General features: G+C 42.3%; 1 protein-coding gene across 5 annotated transcripts in view; it reads right to left on the minus strand.

The window, feature by feature from the left end:
• STON2 (stonin 2) overlaps positions 1 to 17051 on the minus strand; it is a 149808-nt gene that overhangs the window by 28000 nt on the left and 104757 nt on the right. The window contains exon 1 of one of the 5 annotated variants that reach the window (XM_081230311.1): positions 9173 to 15693. The exons of the other annotated variants lie outside the window; for them this stretch is intronic. The gene's annotated coding sequence lies outside the window, so the exon portion shown is untranslated. Of the gene's footprint in view, positions 1 to 9172; positions 15694 to 17051 lie in introns of those variants that run through there. 5 annotated transcript variants of the gene reach the window in all.

Raw genomic sequence — 17051 nt, forward strand, 5'->3', positions numbered from 1 at the left:
AACACACACCTCTCTACAAAGTAGGGATTATTCTGCATATGCAGTTTTAGGGCCTAGGTGTTTTGGCTTAATGTTCTCAGATGAGAATTTTCATGGGACACCATTCAAAACACGTAAGTGCCAGTAATTGTTGGCAGGGTCTGACAGAGCTGGTAGTATGAGCATTATGTTTGCTAAAAGAGTTTGAACTGCAGAGCATGAAAATATATTAATTCCAGTTCATATATTCAATGTCTAGCTGCCTCAGGGGGGATATGCAGAAATTCCATATCGGGGGGATATGCAGGAAAGTAATAAGAAAGTATGACACTGGATGAAGGATGATCAATGCTGATGATTTGTTTCATGAAGTAAATTTGACTCCTGTTGACATTTAAAGTCAGGGACTGCAGTAGACAGGGATGAGGTAATGAGATTAGGACTTCTATCTCCAAGCCTAAAGCTTCTTGCCCCACTGTGACACACAGAGATGTTGACAAACATGCTGCCTTCCATTCTGCAAAAACAGTAACCTTTGTGTCCTCACTGAGGGCCTTTCCTGGGGGTCATAATGAATCTCTTCTGCAGCTGGACACACAGCCGGCTGATCGGTACACGTGGTTACTTGTTGCCTCTTCTTCTTTACATATATGACAGAAGTCAAGTGAAGGACATAAAGCCAGAAGCATCAGCCCACCTCTAAGCCAGAACCTCAGTTACATCATAGGGTGGGGCGCACAACCTAAAACACTGAGGTTTGCTGCCTCAAAGACTTTTTAAAAGCATGCCATATAGCATAGGAATTGCCATCCTATCTTTAAGAGCAGACTGTGGTAAATACACTAGTCAGCATGGATTTAATATAGGTTGTTAGCAAATAAAGAATAAATAGTCCCAAAAATATTTAAAGAGGAAGAATGTACTCTAAATCCTTAAGATTTCTGATTAAGATTAAGAGGGGTGGGGCTTCCCTGATGGCGCAGTGGTTGAGAGTCCACCTGCCGATGCAGGGGACACGGGTTCGTGCCCCGGTCCGGGAGGATCCCGCATGCCGCGAAGCGGTTAGGCCCGTGAGCCATGGCCGCTGAACCTGCGCGTCCGGAGCCTGTGCTCTGCAACGGGAGAGGCCACAACAGTGAGAGGCCCGCGTACCGCAAAAAAAAAAAAAAAAAAAAAAAAAAAAAAGAGGGGTTAGGAGTGTGTATGAGGAGACAGGTATAAACTGTCTTTAGAATCTGGGAGAAACTGAGTCAGGGAAAGAGATCTTTATGGTGTTAGTTTTTCTTCAAAGCATTTAATTTGGGATTGGATTATCTAACCCTACAGAGCCCATGGGGACTTTTGGAGTGTGTCTGGAGTACTCTGGTGATTTCAGGAGTAGACTTTGGGTTTTAGGGCAGGAGAGGTTGCTGGAAGGAGAGAGGATAATAGCTCACCACGGCCACCACCTCCAAGACAACAGCAGTGGCAAAGCTGACACTCACCAGTCACATATCACATGTCATGTATCAACTGTCAGGTGCTCTGCCTAGGCCTGTACCAAAACCATCTCATTTGATCCTGGAGACACCTACATGAGGTGGCTCCTACCATTATCCCTATTCTATTGATGGGGACACAGGCATAGAGGTTAGATGACTAAATCACTGTCACAGACAAGCAAGTGGTGGCGTTAGGATCTAAACCCCGGAGGTTCGAATTCACAACCCTCAGCTTGACCCCTCCCGTATACTGCAGCTCAGTGTCTTTAGAACTATCTAATCTTGAACAAGTAACCCAATTTCTGTCTCAGTTTCCTCGCTTTTAAAGAGGATAATAATAATCTAGTCTATCTACCACAGTACGGCTGTGAGGACCAAATGAGACACGTGAATGCATGCGATTGCCATCTGTAGAATATGGCATGCTCTACAGTTTAAATTATTTTTATTATTACTGATGAAAGGAAGAGAAAGAGAGTAATGATTTCTTCATTTTGAGGGTTTGGGTTTTTTATTTTGTCTTAGTATAAAAGTTTTGATTTTAACAATCAACATAAGGCAATGAAAATAACTGATATGCACTAGTAGGTACATTAAGTATTGATAAAAAGCAGAAAACACTCCCTGTATCAGGAACCTGTGATTAAGAAAGAAAAAAAAATAGTGATTATTTTGACAGGACAGTGACTTAGAATAGCTCCTTGTGGGGCCTGGTAACTCTGGTGATAAAGCTCCTCTAACTGCTAACGGACAAGTGACACTTCCCTTTCCGGAAATGGAAATGAACTCTCAAGGATTTGTGACTCTGCAGATAATGACTTCCTGCTCCACAAAAACAAAGCCCAGCCGCTGAAATAACAACCTTTCTCTGGTCCCTATTCAACATCCTGGGGCTGCCATTCTTAGTCTGGTCTGAAGGAGGCTTCTCCAGCTCCAGGCCTCTAAAGCCTCACTGTTCCAGAGACAGACAAAAATGCCAGAATTTAAAAGCCAAGGTGAGAAAGAGTTACCTCTGGGCAAAGTCACGCCGCACTCAGACTTGATCTGTTGGAAGTCATTCAACTCCCAAGCAGGCCTGGAGTCCCTGGTCCATACCTCTATCACAGCACACACAGAGGCAGGATCTCTTTGTGTTTATTTTCCAAATATGGCCAGTAAGTTCCTAGAGGAGAGACGCTACATAATAGCCTTTTGAACTGAATTGCACTAGGGACTTCATCTAGGAACCCAATGTTGGGACAGAGGGAAAAATGAGCCTCTCCTGAAGTTAAATGATAAAAGGATCAACAAAGAAGAGTTTAGTCATCCACCACTAAATGGTTTGTGAATGTGCTGCTCTCAGAGATTTAGGAAACACCTAAAACCAATCAAAGGTGACCTGGATATAATTTCAGAAAGATTTGATAGGAGTGAGTCTAAAGTCTACTATTCATAATCTAATTACACAGAAGTTTAAAAACTTTCTTTTTAAACACAAATAATCCATGTCCATTGAAGAAAATTTACAAAATACAGAAAAGTGAAAAAAATAATAAAAAGCACCCCAAGTTCCACCTTTACCACCAAATATGAGACATCTGTGCTGTTATGAAGGTTGATGAAGGAGAAAATGAAAATAACAGCCAGAAGGGTTCAAAAGTTAACTGTCATGTGACACTAAACCATGTACAGTACTAGGATCTGGTGGTCACTTTCATATACATGCCTGGACTTCCGTCCTCTTAGGCAACTCCTCTTCACCTCTCAGGAATATTATGAAAGTTATCCATACATGCACAGAATAGTGCTGTACAAGAATATACTGTGACACCATCTCAAAAAATTAAGAAAAGGTATCTAGTAAAATTTAATACCCATTAGTAATAAAAACTTTCAGCATACTAGGAATGGAAGAGAACTCTTCAATCTGATAAAGGGCATGTATCGCAAAAAGCTCAGCTAACATCATAACGGTGAAATATTGAATGCTTTCATCCAAGCTCAACACTATTCCATATTGTACTAGAGTCCTTAGGCATCGCAGCAAGGTAATGAAAGGGAATAAAAGAAGCTATATGAATGGCCATATAACACATGAAAAGGTGCTCAACATCATTAGATACCAGGGAAGGGTAGATGAAGCTACAATGAGATACTACACATCCACTAGAATGGCTTAGAAAGTGTGATAACAAAACACCACTACAGTGATAAACATAAGTGAACTATTTAGACATGCAGCAGCATAATGAATCATTAAACCACTGTCTGAATCTTAAGAGTCCTAACACACCATCGCTCACCTTGGTTTCATTCATTCATTTAATCTCATACCAACCCTATAAAGTAGATACTATTATCCCTCTTTTAATAATGAAAAAGATTCATAGAGGAAAAGTAATCTCCAAGATTATATTAGTTCATTCAATATTTACTGAGCACATACTGTTTGCCGACAGGCAGTGTAGCGTGTGCTGAGGATACAATGTTAGCAAAACTAGACCCAGTCCTTTCTCTACACAGATACTGCCAGGTAATATGATGGGCCTGTCATGAAAAAAAAAAAATAAGACCGTCACTACCTTTAAGTTCAGAGTCCAGCTGTACACCAGAATCTAACACAACATTGTTAATCAACTATACTTTAATTAGAAAAAAAATTTTTTTTAAAGAAGTTCAGAATCTAGCAGAAGAAACTGGCAGATAACCATTTACGGTGCAGTAAAAGCAATTACAAATTAACACAAAGTGTTCTTACAGATATATGCAAAGTGCTGTGTATACTCAAAAAGGGAAATGACTGATAATTCTGCAGAGTTGATTGAAGCCAATCTGGCAAACATCTGAGCTGGTAATGTAACAACAGACAGAATGCCTTCAGGCACTGAGGTAGAGTGGAAGGACATGATTTGTAACTAAATACACCTGGCTAAGATGCCTGCTCAGGATTCACATTTGTGAAATGTGAGTACCCAACAACTTGAAGGGTTGTTGTGAGAACTGGAAATAATACCTGTAAAGATCTAAGCACATGCAGAAGAAACTCAATTCACAGTAGCTTTTAGTTTTGGAACAAATCACTGGTGACAGTCATCTTGCTAATATACATCTCCTGCTGTAAATCTGTGTCAATCCCAGAAAGTCTCACCTCTCAATACAAGAATATGATTCATTTTCTGAGGCTGAAAAGCTTAAGACTGTGTCTTAAACCCATGGCAATGTGCTGGCAAAAAAAAAAAAAAAAAGTTGTTTGCAAGGCTGACCAGCTCTTTATTGACATTTCCAGTCAGAGTAGAGTAATTACAGCAAGAGCGATCACAGTGCCGACCTCTCCTAACTACATGGGTTTATATGTGCACAGCTGACTGACAAACTGACGCAGAAGGGTGTCTGCATGGTTTAATCATCAGGGCAAACACTGCAGACGACTCTACAAGGAGCACGGCACATGGAGAGAGAGCATCACAGTGCACAGCGGCTGTGGGCAGCGCTGGGCAAGTTACGTAGAGCTCTCCAAGCTTCAGCTTCCTCGCCTATAAAGTGGGATGATGTCCTGCAGGATGCAGTGAGAGTTACATCACGTAGACAGGTGCCTGGCACAGTGCCTTGTGCGTAGTGGACACCTAGTAAATGGTCATTTCTGTTACTGTAACTAATGTAAGGCATGGTCGTCTATAGTCTGGGGGGAGCCAAGGGAAAGATATATGCTAAGAGTGGATTGTTTTGTTGGATAGAGGCCAAGTTAAATGGCCTGTGTACATGGGGTTCAGTGAAGGGTGTGTGTGTGTGTGTGTGTGTGTGTGTGTGTGTGTGTGTGTGTGTGTGTGTGTGTGTGTGTGTGTGTGTGTGTGTGTGTGTGTGTGTGTGTGTGTGTGTGTGTGTGTGTGTGTGTGTGTGTCAGTCACACACACAGAGAGAGAGAGAGAGAATATGAGAATATGTACTAAGTGAGTGGAGGATATCAGAAGAGAAGGGAAAAAAAGCTTTGAGAAGAAACACGTCTTGTTCCTAGACCATAAGCTATTTGAAGGCAAGGCCTCTGCTTTATTTTATTTCACTTTCAGCCCTGTTTTTATTCACTGTTCCATGCTCCATCAGAATCTACCATTAACGCCTGGCACTCAGCAGGCACTCGGTAAACATTTCCCGGACCAGGCGCTGCACTCTCACTTGCAGGTGTGGCTGTAACTAAACACAGGAAAAGGAAGCCAGCGGTGGTGGTGAGGGACACTTGCCAAGCGGTGGCTCTGACATGCAGAAGTGCCCTTTGTCCCAGCAGATGAGTCACTGTACCACCGCACTGGCGCACTGTGACAGGTTCCATTCACAGCAACAATAATGACATGAGGTCATTCCCCCAACAAAGCAATAAACCCCAGATGAAGGCTCCAAATCCTAACACAGGTCACCCTCTACGTTAATGAGCAGATCAGGCGCATTAAATACTTTATCGTTCCACTCTGGACTAGGTGTTCCGTATACACTGTTCCCATTAATCCTCAGGACAGCCCTATGGGAGGTAATAGTCATAGCTGATAGGTAAGAATATGAAATTCACAGGGGTTAAGTAACTGGCCTGAGGTCAAATACTTCACCAGGTTTCAAACCAATGCCCTTTCCACATACTTGAAGCAGAATACACATACAGAAAGGTGTGTATAAGTGTATAACTAAATAAATTTTCACAAACTGAGCACATTCATGTAACCACCGCCCAGATAGGAAACAAGTCCCCTGTACTCCTTTCTCATCACTCCCCTCCTCCAAAGGTAGCCAATACACTCACAACTTTATATGAGTTTTACCCAGAACGCTCGACGACAATCTCTCCTCCCATTGGATCTTTAGGTTTTTCTTATGTGTACCACCCATCTGGAATTTCCCAGTACTCTCTTATAGTGTCAACTATTTGTTCCTTTACGTATCTTGTCTTTTTAATTATTACTATAAATTCCTTGAGGCCAGGGCTTTTATACTTTTTTACATCCCCCTAGCACATCTAGTATGGAGCAATTACTCCAAAATACATGTACCTAACAGTTATTTTCTGCTTTCTACACACATCTGATGCTGTTTTAAGCACTTTACCTGATTTCATTTAATCCTCCCAAAAACCCAATCATCTCCCTTTAACATATGACAAAACTGAGGCATAAAGAAGTAACTGGCCCAAGGTCACAAAGGGAGGGATGGAGTAAGGTTCAAACTCAGGCATCATTACTCCAGGGCATGCATAGATTGGGGGCCTCTCATGATTTTGTCCCCTTTTCATAATTGTGTCCTAAAGTATAAAACACATGTAGAAAGAAAACCACATAAATCACACATTTAAAGTTCAACAAGTTTTCACAAAGTGAAGACACTTAGGTAACTTACACCTAGATCAAGAGACAACATGGCCAACAGCCCGGAAGACCCCTTCACACCCCATCCCAGTCACTAAATACCCCCCCAGGGTACCCACTATCCTGATTCCTAACACCATACATTAGTTTACCTGTTTTTAAACTATATAAATGGATCATACAGTATGTCCTCTTTATATTCATGAGAGTCATTCATTCTGTTGCATGTGGTATGATTAATGTGTGTTTTGGTGTTGTATTCAATTGTGTGAATGTGACATAATTTATCCATTCTAGTGTTATTAGACAGTTGATAGATTCTAGATTTGCATAACTGTAGCTAGTGCTTCTGTGAACATTCTTAATGTCTGTTGGCATACGCATGTATTTTTCTTGGGTACATACCCAGGAGTGGAACTGTTCTGTCCTTGAGTATGCAAAGTGACCACACCAGTTTACATTCTCATTTGCAGTGTTTGAGAGTTCTGGTTGCTCTACATCTTTGCCACTTGATATTGTCCATTATTTTCAGTTTAGCTATGCTGGTGGATGTGTAGTTGCAACATATTGTGGCTTTAATTGGGCTTTCACTGATGACAAGTGACGATGTACACCTTTTTATATGTTTATTTGGCCATTTGGATATCCTCTCTGTGAAGTACCTTTTCAAGGCTTTTGCCAATTGAGTGGTCTGCTGTTTTGTTGATTTGTAGGAGGTTCTTTATATATTCTGGATATGAGTTTTTTGTCAGATGTAGCTATTGTAAATATCCTCTTTCACGCTGTGGCTTACCTTTAACTCTCTTAATAGTATCTACTGACTAACAGACAGTCTTAATGTAGTCTAATTTATCAGGGTTTTTTTCCTTTATAGTTAGTACTTTTGGGGTCTTGTTTAATTAACATGTGCTTTTTTTTAGGGACTGCCTCATTAGAGATTCCCTAGTGGGACTAGCAGTCAAGGTTCCCTGCCTTCCTGTAGCCACATGAGCTAAGCTAAGCCAGTGCAAAGCCCTTTCCCTGGAATTCGACTCTTTTTTGAAAATAAAATTGAAGATGGTTATCATTCACTCATGACAGTGATAGCACTGGAAAAAACCATCTGCAAGTCCTTGTCAAGGACCCAAGTGCTGTTCTAGCTCCTGTCCTTCCTGCATCTGGCTTTTCGGTTTGATTTCTTAGCCTTTCCTTCAATTCTATGAGCACACCCTCCTCCCCAATCCCCATATCCTTTCAATAAACCCTCCTTTTTTATTTGTAATTAGCCAGAATCTACTTCTGTTGCTTGCAAACAAAAAAATCCCATCGATTCCTTTCTTCGCTCTCTTTTTATATATGGCACTAAGCAGAGAAGTACAGCTTGATCCGTTTCACACACTTTCATGATTACAGTATAATTTTTGAAAGCTATGAGCTTTCTGGCATCCCAGAGCTGGCTCTGCCTTGACGCTCACCACATTAGGAAAAACAATGGCATTTTCAACTCATTGGCTCTTAGGGAAATGAAGAAGGGGAAATCTAGCTAAAACTGGACATTCTCCAGTAAAGCTGACAATAAAAAGGTACAATAGGGCATGAACCCCTTAACAAATTATCAAGCAAAGGCAGCTCTGCAGCTGTGCCTAAGCATGATAATTACTATCTCTTCTAGCTGGTAGGTATAATAACGAGCACTGATAATTTAAATGGAAGAGCAAACGATACTTTGGGTGGAATATTGTTTAAATAAGGAGCACTTCTAAAAACCAAAGTTATCCTGAAAAGCCAATCTACAGAAACACTCTTAAAACTGGAAGGGTGGGCTTCCCTGGTGGCACCAATGCAGGGGACACGGGTTCGTGCCCTGGTCCAGGAGGATCCCACGTGCCGCGGAGAGTCTGGGCCCCTGAGCCATGGCCGCTGAGCCTGCGCGTCCGGAGCCTGTGCTCCACAGCAGGAGAGGCCACAACAGTGAGAGGCCCGCGTACCGCAAAAACAAAACAAAACTGGAAGGGTATCTGGGGAATCATCTCAGCGATTGCTCTCTTAGACTGTTCACATTTCACAAAATATGAGCACAGGCCAACATTAACAAGAGAGGTTTTAAAAAAACAAACTGGGACTTCCCTGTTGGCACAGGGGGCCCGGGTTTGATCCCTGGTCAGGGAACTAGATCCCACATACATGCCGCAACTAAGAGTTCACATGCCACAACTAAGGAGCCGGCCTGCCACAACTAAGCCCGGCACAACCAAATAAATAAATAAATGTTAAAAAAATAAATTTAAAAAAATTTTTTTAATTTAAAGTAAAAAAAGAAACAGAAGTTATAACTACAAATGAGTCTAAAATGGTAAGCCATACACATATTGCACTGAAGTAATTATAACATTAGGCATTCCAGATTACCTCTTTGGGCAGTGTTTTCAGAACGTGCGGTGCTGTCTTCAGCGTGACCCAAGTGGTGGCAAATCTTTATTCCTCGAGGTCAACTGGGTTTGATTTTTCAAAACAGTCAAAACTCACTTGGAGTCAAAGCTGTTGAGTAAATTTCTATAAATTTATTTCCTTTTTAAAAGAAAGTGACAGTGCAACATAGCAGTTAAGAGTACTGACTTTTAGAGAAATCTGGATTCTGACACTTGCTGATGTGTGATCTTGAATACAAAACAGTCTATTTGAGCCTCAATTTCTTTATGCATCAGAAGGGACTAACAAACAACAAGGATATACTCCATAGCACAGGGATATATAGCCATTATTTTGTAATAACTCTAAATGGAGTATAATCTATAAAAATACTGAATCATCATGGTGTACACCTGAAACTAATATAACGTTGTAAATCAACTATACTTCAATAAAAAAATAAGGGGGGGGCGGCTAGCAGTCTATCTGATGGGTGTGGCTGGTAAATGAGATAATGTAACTGAAGCTATTATATCTTTAACTTTTATTATTATGACTAAGGAAGGAGAATGACTTTTGTTTATGGAATGTGAATTGGTTCTGAAAGGACCTCCCGAAAAGAAGTGTACAACTTTTATGCATTAGCATAGTCATTTGTGAGTGTCAAGACTTAAACTGTCTCTGGATTTATGTAACCCAGCTCAGACCCAGAAATTATTTTTAAAAGGACTCTGAGCACACAAAACACAATCACAGAGTCCATGTACTAAAGCTGGGATATTTATTCACAGGTGGCTTCTTGGTGACCGACAAGGCCTAGCCACTCATGCTCTAATTCTGAGTTCATCTCCAGCAACTCGTGGGAGGTGAAGCGGGCCGTGAAGACAGGTTAACTGTGGTGAAGGGAAAAACGAAAGAACTGATGGAGGAAACAGAAATTCTCAAGGGACAACCAGATTCACCCAGAGACATGTTTTACCCAAGGACATATACAGTGAGGGACTCTGGGAGGATTGGGGACAAAAAGGCTGATTTAATAAGCAAAAATCAGAATTTCAAAGTTCAGAAGGGCTGGTTTCTAGCGTAGTGCTAACCAGGGAGAACAGGCTGGTCTTCTGGTAGAAAAACTTTATTTGGTTCAGCAACTGGATTAGCAACCTTTCCTTGGTGTTTGCCTAAAGTTTTGTTCTGCTCTGCTTCTGTGGGAACAGAAATAAGTCATCAAAACACCCACAAAATTTTGTTACCTTGACCCCTGAGCCTTAGGGTCCTTATCAATAAAATGAGGAAACTCATGCCTACTTCACGGTACTATGCAAGTTAAATGAGATCTCATAAAAAGCATTTATTACAGTGTCTGGCACATAGCAGTTGCCTGATAAATACAAATTACTATTATTATTGGCTTTATACAAAAAGAGATGCCAAATATTTGGAGCTGAACTATGAGGAAGATAATAATCTATAGATTGAGAGAAAAATTAGTTCTAGTCTGGATAATTCTAGAATTTTCTGAATCCTGAATTTTGAGCAATTGCTATTATAGCTTCAATGTATGTATATTTTCTTGAAATACATTCTCTATACCTTTTTATTTATCTACATATGTCATACAATTTTACTTCGTTAAAAGAACAAAAATAATCCCTTAATCAATTATCCTTGAAAAAATCTATTCATAAATATCTGGGTCTTATGCTCTGCAGATCTGACACTTTCTTGAAGCTGCAGAGCTGGAGGATGACGTTCCACTGTGGAACCATCAATCCCCTGGACCATGTGTGAAGCTCAGGGATCTGGCTCTGCTTTGATCATGACTGTATCTAAGGGCACAGGGTTTGTGGAGGAGATATCCTTCAGAGGGAAAAACAGGAACTGTTCACTTTGTCATCACTGCCTCTTTCACATAATAGGTAAATGTATATTTCCTACAGAGAGTCAGGGATAATGTGCCAAAGACAGGAAGAGACTGGGTCAAAGGTGTCATCTTGTTTGAGAATCCCCCACTGATGACCACACTCACATTTCAAAATGATGGCTCTCAAATCATTTTATGTCCATGGTCACTTTGGAAGAGTGATAAACCAAGAGGCCACATATTCAGGGCCTGAATTACGGCTGGAAGTCCTGTCCTCCTGCCACTCGGAGAATTCATTTAATACCCATAGGGCTCAATTTCCACATCTGTAAAGTGAAGGGTTTGCATTAGATGATCCTGAATTTGCCTTGTCTATAAAACCCTGTAATTCATATCCATTCTTCTACTTTTTTATTGTGAAAGAAAACAGTGTAAGCCACCTCCCTTCGACTAGAACAAAGAATATGACATTGCTTTGATGAGATCACAAATAAATGATAAAATATGAATTCATGTTAAAGATAAAAATATACAGTGCCATCCTACAGTCATTACCAGAGAGCTGTCTGCTCACCGTGTGATGTGCCTGCCTGTCATACGCTCTTTCTCCCTCATCTATGGCAGTGATAGAAAAATAGCTGTGAACCCTCAAAATGGGTCATTCAATACCAGCTTAGGAACTGTCAAGACTAACCAGAGCTGCAGACAGATAGAGCACCTCTGTGGTCAACAGGTGAGTAATGGCAGCCTCAGGGGCAGGTGGTGAGGTCTAAGTTATATAGGACTGACAAGTCTAACTGGCCTCTAAATAGCTAAGTATCCAGGTGTTATTCATGAGCTAATCATGGAAAACATTTATTGAGCACTTACTATATGCCTGGCCTTAAAGCCATGTGCTGTACATAGGTATGTGTGTGTGTGTGTGTGTGTGTGTGTGTATACACACACACACACACATACATATAATCTAAATATTTGATTATCACCCCTATTTTGCAGGCCAGGAAACTAGGGCTACAGAAGCTCAGGGTCCTGGTCATGCTACTCAACCAAATTGTATTGACAGCTCTTTCACAGTGAAGATGAACAGGAAATCTATTTCCTTTCCCCTGTGCCTTTTTTCCTGGTCCAGTAATTCACATCCTTTCCTCTCAGGCCTGAAAAGTCCCGAGAGATTGGGTGGCTCGGGAAGTTTGATACTTGACCTACTCTTTAACTTTTTTTTTTTGGTTGCACCGGGTCTTAGTTGCAGCAGGCAACTTAGCTGAGGCAGGCGGGCTCCTTAGCTGTGGCTCGCTATCTCCTTAGTTGCGGCTCCAGGGCTCCTTAGTTGTGGCTCACCGGATCCTTAGTTGCAGCACTTGGGTGGGCTCCTTAGTTGCAGCATGTGGGCTCCTCAGTTATAGCTCCAGGTCTCCTTAGTTGTGGCTCGCCAACTCCTTAGTTGCAGCAGCATGCGGGCTCCTTAGTTGTGGCATGTGAACTCTTAGTTGCGGCACGCGTGTGGGATCTAGTTCCCTGACCAGGGATTGAACCAGGGCCTTCTGCGTTGGGAGCACAGAGTCTTTTTTTTTTTTTTTTTTTTTTTTGCGGTACGCGGGCCTCTCACTGTTGCGGCCTCTCCCATTGTGGAGCACAGGCTTCGGATGTGCAGGCTCAGAGGCCATGGCTCATGGGCCCAGCCACTCCATGGCATGTGGGATCTTCCCAGACTGGGGCATGAACCCATGTCCCTCTGCATCGGCAGGCAGACTCTCAACCACCGCACCACCAGGGAAGCCCGGGAGCGCAGAGTCTTATCCACTGCGCCACCAGGGAAGTCCCACTCTTTAACTTCTTAAAAGTGTTTTCCTCTAAGCACCAAATGGTTCGGCGACTACCTCTGTCTCCCATGATCAAGTCAACTAGTAGCACTGATATCCCTAGAGTGCTTGTTATGTGTCAGGCATTAGTGCATGCATTTGGGTGGAACAGCAAGTGCACGTAAAGCACTTGGGGAACAGAAGAAAGCAAGCTTGTAACTGAGATTACCACTTCTTGGAAGACAGAGCTGAATTTGTATTCCTTTACATATTGTACCTAGTTTTATACCAATCAATCAACAGTTAAAGAAGCAGAACAGCATACTGGACAGAGCAGCAGAACAGGAGAGAGTGGAAGAATGTGGGCATAGGTCTCCATCACCCCCATCCCTGCCCAACCATCTCTGCTCTGCTCTCCTCCCCTCCCCCAACACTGGGATAAAACCCTGATGCAGAGAAGCACCAAATGTCAAGGGGTGTTTCTAATTCTGGAGGGGCAAAGGAGAAAAAGCTGAAATATATCTTCATGGAATTAAAAACAATAATAATTTTTAAATCATACTATGTGCCAGGCACAGTGAAAAAACTTTTTTTAGTTGATCTTATTTGCCTCTCACAAGAATCCTATGAGGGCGATACTATTATCAATACCACATAAAAGAGGAAGAAAATGAGGCACCCAGAGGTTAAATAAAATGCCCAAGGTGTCCAGTTAGGAAGCGGCAGAGCTGAGATCGAAGAGGGGCTGAAAACACCGAAACTAAAAACAAGGGGTTTGCTTTGTGAAGAATTTTGTTAAAGTGGTATTTGTTCCTGGCAGCTCTAGAAAAAGGCAAATCCCTAGGAAACCAAGAGACTCCTTATAGCCAACCTTCTCTGGAACTAACGAGCCAGGAGACATCAGATAGGAAAGCACCATAACCCATAGATAATCTTTGTTGTGTCTATTTTTTGTAAATGAAGGAGTGGTCAATTTATATCACCCAGTGAGACACACGAGCCTTACGGCTTGGCCGCTTGTCATCCCAACACAGTTATTGCCTGGTCTTTGGCCAACACGGCATACCATATTATCTCCGCCGAAGTCCGTGAATGAACAAAATGGATGTGTGTGTGTGTGTGTGTGTGTGTGTGTGTGTGTAGGATTTATGCAGTGTAGGCACAAAGCCACAGGCACTCCTTGCATTCTCAGCTCACATTCCTTCCTCCCCATAAAGAAGAGAGATCATGTGATTGTTTTAGTCATTCTCTTCCTGAAATGGCTTTGGGACGGATACAGTCTGGCTGGGGTTTAAGCTCCCAACTGGACCAAGCATAAAAGGCAGGCTACAGACACCCTCTGTGTCTGTGAGTGTTGGTGAGAAAAGGAAGCAGGGACAACTCTGCAGGAAAAGGCTGTCCTTTGCCATTAAAGCTGAACTCTCTAGGGAGAGGATCAGAAGAGAAACCTTACCTGTCTCACCCACCCATATGCTCTCTCTATACCTGTTCTCAAGATAAATTGAGGCTGCTTTGGCTTTTTGAAGCTCCTGATTTCATGCTTTCTACTGAAACTTAATTAGTAAAACTTCCTGAAGCCGCCTCCCCTACAAACTGCAAACTCACTGAGACCAAAAGGAGTTGTATCTTCTAATTCAATCTCTTCCCACCCCCAGCGCCTCCTGTACCTGGCTGATGAGCATCCATCACACCTCCAACCTAAGGAATTCTTGCTCTTCCCTCCTGGCGTCATCTAGACTAGGCTTGCTGTTTAAAATCAAATTGCCCCTGGCTGTTTAATCATGTAATAGCTAGCTCTGGTTTCATGATGCATTGGCCTGTATTGATCATAACTGTACTGGTCTACAGGAACCGCCAATCCTTTTGAAAATTAGTACCTTTCTGGTTTTTAAGGCAAAGAGATTTCTGGAGTCCAGTCAACTTTTCATGTATTTATAATCACCTTTTGGTGGCAACCTCTTTGTACCATTACTCAACACTTCGGGTAAGAATTCTGCTTAAGAAACTTGTCCTTGCTTGTAAAGCCTGGCAGTCAAAAAAGAAAGACACTTACTGGCAAATTAAATAAAAAGACACGGCCCAGGGGCTTCCCTGGTGGCGCAGTGGTTGAGAGTCCGCCTGCTGATGCAGGGGACACAGGTTCGTGCCCCGGTCCGGGAAGATCCCACATGCCGCGGAGCGGCTGGGCCCGTGAGCCATGGCTGCTGAGCCTGTGAATCCGGAGCCTTGCTCCGCAACAGGAGAGGCCACGACAGTGAGAGGCCTGTGTACGCAAAAAAAAAAAAAAAAAAAAAAAGACACAGCCCATGTTTTCACTGCTCTTCTTATCTTCCCCTCCTCTTCCTCCTCATCTTTCTCCCTCCCTCTCTCTCTTTCCTTCTTTTTTTGGTCCACCACTTCCATTCTTTATACTGTCTTCTAAAATCTCCTTCCAAGGCCTTGCTCCATTTCATGGATTGTGACACAAGAGGCTAATCGGTCCAATCAAGGAAAATGAAAACTTATCAAATGATCAGATCAATGACCAGAACCCAGAGTTTTTGGTTTTGTTTTAATTTCTTGAAGCACAGTTTGGGTGTGGAGTGGGATGGTAGAGAAGAAAAACAGGGAGAGTAAATCTGAAGACCCTTGAGGGCAAAGACTGTGATATAATCACCTTGCACTCTCCATAGAGCCTAAGTCAGCCACACAACAGTGTTTAGTGAGTGGCTTCAATATACAGAACCAGTGGTGAACAAAACAGACTGGGTGCTTGCCTCAGAGAGCCCTCAGATTCATAACAAGAGAGAAAATTAATTGAAAAAAAGAAAGAAAGAGAGAAATAGATCACTACAAACTTTGATAAGTGTGGTGAAAGAAAAGAACCCACTATCAGGGAACATAAGCTCAGTTCTGATCTAGCCTGGGGGTCAGAGTAGGCTCCCTTGAGGAAGGGACACTGAAACAGAAATCCAAAGTCTGAGTAGGAGTTAAGGGAGTTGCAAATTATAAGACGGTCGACAAAGCAAAGGGCTTTTCTACTTCTAAAACAACTGGAGTACCACTTTTTTTGTGTGGGGGAGAGACATGAAAGAAATCTTAGGAATGTCAACCAAATCTTTCATTTTAACATGTAATAGAATTCAAAGACTCGTATGAGCTGCCCAAGGCCACTCCAGCTAGGACTAGACCCTGGGCTCCTGGCTCCCAGCCCAGAGCTCCCTGGAGCACGCTGTGGACTACACGGCAACAAGACTGGCATTTCAGTGACCACAACGGACTTAAAAGCAGTGATGGATGGGACTCTGAGACATAAAGATGGAGGGCTTATCCCATACTCAAATGGTATGTAGTGGGTTGGGGATAAAAGGTTTTTAAAATTGAACTTTTAATAAAAAGAACTCAGCGCTGCTTCTGAAGAATGGCTTGATATTGTGCAAGGTTTTTTTGACCAAAAGCTATTTGTAAATCAGGAACAAAGAGTGACCCAGGCAGATTTCCCCATCTGCATGCAAAGTGAAAACAAGATGTAGAAGTGGTAACAGCAATGGGGCAATGTGATAAATCAATCCAAAGTTGATATTTAAGGTCTAGTGATTTCATCCATTAGCCCAGTGAGAACTACAATTAGCACTAAACTCTGATCAACACCACCCCTGAGATGACAAGCGGCAGCCCTGAGTGACAGACGGAGCATTTTTTAAGTGCCTGTGAAACCTCGTGGGAAGTCAACACCACCTAAGCGCCTTTCTCAGCAGCTTCCCTATTTTCTTTCTTCTCTGTGATGCCACTACACCAAGGAAAAACGAACACTACCACTTCTCTTTGTCGGTTAAGTTGTCCTTCCTTCACTTCCAAATGCTGTGGGGGTGAGGATATCTCTCAGAAGAGAGGCCTCATTAAGAAGGGAGAAAAAGATTCTACTGACTACAGATTAAATGTCAATTCCTTCCCCTCCTCACACCTCTTCAGGGGACAAAAGATTGGAAATGTTCCAATCAAAACAAGATCTCTCTCTGCCTTTCCATGATTCTTAGCCCCTGCTTTGTGTTGGCCTCTTTGTCCCTGCAAAGAAGCTGCTTCATTGAAACATCACAGGAAAAAAACAGTTGTCCCCCAGATAATGAAGTCGCCTGCACACAGGCATCTCCAAAGTAGGCAGGCGACAATGCCCGCAGAATTCTCAACCTGTTGCTATAGTAGCAGAAAGAATGTGCTTCCAGCAGCTCTGCAGAGATTC

The sequence above is a fragment of the Mesoplodon bidens genome, assembly GCF_964165515.1.
Source record: "Mesoplodon bidens genome assembly, chromosome: 3".
In the NCBI taxonomy this organism is placed as follows: Eukaryota; Metazoa; Chordata; class Mammalia; order Artiodactyla; family Ziphiidae; genus Mesoplodon; species Mesoplodon bidens.